Here is a 4,189-nt window from a genome sequence, read left to right as displayed (position 1 = left end):
AGAACAAAGTGGGCAATGAGATCAGCAAATCCTCTCAGATCGCGTCCTCACACTTCTTGCTGGCTATTTGGTAAGTTTAAAAGTAAACAGAATTGAACGCATCATCGTTAGCTGTACAGTATTTAATTACCGCTTTACTAAGGCTTCGCTTCACATAGATTCCAACGTGTGCGTTGGATCTGTATATATTTCTTGATCTTTACTCAAAGCTGAAACACAACGTCATAGACATATGTTGGGGACCTTTAGCAGCTAACAGTTATGTGCGGAGTCGTAGCGCTTCTGGGGTCATGTTCTTATAGTGAAGTGCTTCAGGGGCTTCCAACAAGCTCCCCGGAAGACAGACGCACAGAAAATCGTCTCGCACATGCTTAACTAAAAAGTATTTCAGTATGAGCAAATGAAATGTTCTTGGCATTTATTTTATTTAATAAATACTCGCACAGCCAAAAGGGATTACAGAGGGGTAGAACGGTGGTGCAATGCACATAATAAACAGTAGTACGACAAACATTCAGCAGCATCACGGCCTCGCAGCCAACTAGAACCTCACACACTGTATAGCGGCCCACTACACAGCTGCTATAACTATGCATAACGCGAGCATGTGACAGGGGACATATAAAAACCGGCTGAAAAATCCCCTGATCTTACAAACATTACAGAGACCACTTGACCGTAAAGAGACCACTTCACAGGGCAATAGGTCTCACTTGCGAACAGATTTAGTCCAAGATAAAAAGTCAAAAACAAATCGTGGTTCGAGAAATGCAAGGCCGATCGATAATAATATTTAGGGTTTTACGTGCCAAAACCACTTTCTGATTGTGAGGCACGCCGTAGTGCAGGACTCCGGAAATTTGGCTACCTGGGGTTCTTTAACGTGCACCTAAATATAAGCACACGGGTGTTTTCGCATTTCGCCCCCATCGAAATGCGGCCGCCGTGGCCGGGATTCGATCCCGCGACCTCGTGCTCAGCAGCCCAACACCATAGCCACTGAGCAACCACGGCGGGTGAGGCCGATCGACGCGACGAGAACACTGTGTGGGCACTTGTTCTGTTCGCCGTCGTCGTCATTCTTAACCTTGCCGTTAACTATAACCGCGAGTCCGTACCAACTTGACCAGTTTTTCTCTCCTCTGAACATAACCTGTTTTACAAGAACAGCGTCAAGAACGTCAAGCCGCTACCCGCAGCGGCGGCATCAACGGCAGTGCCCCCCCCCCCCCCCCTTATATTTAAGGACGGGGAATTCTCAAAACACTGAGCGAGAACGTTCAACGGATGTTCGCTGCATAGCGCTAATAAATCCTTGGCGCTGCCTAAAGCATCAGGTCTACGACTGAACCGAGGCCTCTGTTATTCAACGCGGGAGAATAACCATGGTGCCCGAAGCGCTCAATAATAAGAGAATCATCTGCCGCATGAAGCCACCGAACCACGAAATCGTAAAAAGCGCAGGGTACATTTTTCTCATGAAAAAATACGCGATAATGATGTAATTTAACAACATTGGCATTAGTGTATTCCTATTTTGTGTTGTGGTTGTTTGACTGATTCAATGAACTTGAGTTCCCCTGTGGTTTCTCTTCTTTCCGGGTTGCCAGAATTTCGGCACGCTTGGAACACACTCAACACACATTCAACTTTGTGCTGATGCGTGCAAACAGATTTGCTTAAAACGTATATGCAGAACATTTTTTTCAAGTTCATCTGTTTGTTTTCGGAGAAACACTTTTGCGTCAAAGCACGCAGGAGGAGGCGAGTCTGGACATTGCAACGGGTCACAGGTGGTCATGCACTCGAAAGCACAATGTAGAGTGGAAGAGTGACGATTGGAGATTCAGTTGCAAATGTTAAAATACGACTTTGTGAATTTGTTGCTACAGAAAGAAGTATTAAAACACTACAATAAGGAAAACTATACCTTACGCATGAATTATTGCAAGTTGAGGAAAATAAACACAGTACACTAATAAACAGAAACTAGTACACAAAACTTAGAGAGTACGTTTCACACTTACATATAAACAGTAGAAAAATCTAAGCATTAACCATTGCAGTAAGTAAGCAAGCACAGTGTATGAACAATAAATTCGGCATACAAAACCAATATGTTGCGAGTGGAACACATGTAAACATAACGCTTACAAACATTGTCACACGGTTTACCGAATTTTCAATATTTCTGCACGCTCAATCACATTGTAAGCCCTCATCTTCCTCCACGGCTGCATGATATGCAAACTGTGACCAAGTGCTGTGAATTGGCGCCCTCTTGGTGTTCGAATTTATTGTTGATAGCTGCAATGCATTGTTCGCCATTGCATTTACAGCGAACCCCTTGTCCATCGATCCAAGTTATCGGCCATGTAAATCACCACCGGAAACACGGTTTCTGAACCATTCTCGCACTGAGGTTCACATATTTAGCGTTCTGAAACCCACCGCCGGATCGGTAACGCCATTGTAGCTTTGCCAGACGTTGCACAGCGTTTCATCGATCTTTTTCCTTCGACACTGTGGCCACTGGAGGGCCTGACCTCCCACCAACTCTGTAGGTCTTCAAGTAGAAGTTCATGAACAGTACGATGCCCAGTACAAGCTGGGCCATCTCCAGGTAGCACAGAGCTTTAGGGTAGCCACAGTCGAAAATAAGAGGCAGAGATGAGTGAGTGCAGACCCCTACCAGTTGCAAGATCTGAATCGTGGTCAGGTACTTCTTCCACCATAGATACTTCTGCAGGCCGGGACCCAGGGCTGCCAGGAAGTAGTACGTGTACATGATGACGTGGACGAAGGCGTTGATGCAGATGCCGAGCACGGCCTGACCGTCGCTACCGAAGTTGAGCCACAGCCACCCGCTGAATACGACCAGAGCATGGTGCGATACGTGAAGCTGGGTGATATGGCTGTACTTCTTGCGGGCCACGAAGAACATGGTGTCCGCGAAGTCGGCGACGCGTACAAAGAAGTACCACCAGTTCAGGCTAATGACGGCCATGTCGCGCTCGCTGTCGGTGCCCATCCCTTGGCAAAGGAAGCTGTAGCCGCCGCCGAAGTACGTTAGCGGCAGCATCCGGTACAGGAAGTAAGAGTTTGCGAGCACGGTGAACGCGTTGTACGCAAGGATACCTCGCTTGACGTTGTAAGGCTCGCGACCTTTCATCCACCGACGGCCGGCTACCTTGGCTACGTACACGTAACTGATGATCAGCGGTAACACGAAACTGCCCTTGATGACGTTGCTGGACCATGCGTCTATCCGCGTGTCTCGGAACGACCATACGTAATCGTAGAGATCCCTCGGATACGCAAGGACAGATGCCATGGTGCTGCGATTCGCACCCTTGTCGGATATCCAGCAGCCGTCTTGATGCCGTTCGCCGTTGAGCAGCCGGTGGACTCAGCCTTTCTACGCAGCACTCAAGTGATGCAGACCAAAATTTACGGTGTCAGACGGGCAGCAAGATAGATTGAGCGGAGAAAGTCTGGTGTTTACGTGACCCAGAAACGCGCGCCTACATTTTATAAGCTGCACCCGAAGCGCCGTCTTGCGTTTGGCGTTAGTTCGGAAGGGCGAGTGGGCGGCTCGATCAGTGCGTAATCGCCCTTGGAGTACTCGCTTTGGCAATGAATCTGGAGTCGAACATGAGATGAAAGCGATGTTTTATTTGGTGACCATGACTCGTTGAGGCTAACGTGTATTATTTAGTTCCGCTGCCACTGTAGTTGAGTACTATTTGGGTCATGGTTAAACCTCGGAGCTCGACTATATTATACGCGGTAACGCCAGCTTTAATGGCATTTAATATTTGAGCTCACTTCATTATCTTTAAAACGTGGCATAAGCAAGCTGAAGTGAGGGGTTGTTGACCTGAAGTCAAACCGAAAATCAACCATGTTGAACAATAGTCTGTGTTCTGATCATTTCATCACCTCATTCTAACTGCACTTAACATAACTGCACTTTACTTCGATGGTTCACCTATGTGTTGACTATGCTCATTTCTCGCTAGAATTGTACATCTTGATTTTTTGGTGACGGCGATCTATTTCATCCTGTCTTAGCATGCTCACGAAGAGGCCCCAGCTTTCTTTAGCACACTTCCTTTTGTCTTGGTTATTTTTCTTCAGCTTCTAAAAAAGATCTTTGCTAGAGACCTTATGACTTTCTTTCTGCACA

At 46.9% G+C, this 4,189-nt stretch overlaps 1 pseudogene; it reads right to left on the bottom strand.

The window, feature by feature from the left end:
* Positions 1-2,500: 2,500 nt before the first annotated feature.
* Positions 2,501-3,334, bottom strand: LOC142586296 (very long chain fatty acid elongase 4 pseudogene; annotated as a pseudogene).
* Between the last annotated feature and the right edge of the window lie 855 nt (positions 3,335-4,189).

Source organism: Dermacentor variabilis, chromosome 6 (genome assembly GCF_050947875.1).
Source record: "Dermacentor variabilis isolate Ectoservices chromosome 6, ASM5094787v1, whole genome shotgun sequence".
In the NCBI taxonomy this organism is placed as follows: domain Eukaryota; kingdom Metazoa; phylum Arthropoda; class Arachnida; order Ixodida; family Ixodidae; genus Dermacentor; species Dermacentor variabilis.
This window is presented reverse-complemented; position numbering and strand designations above follow the sequence as displayed.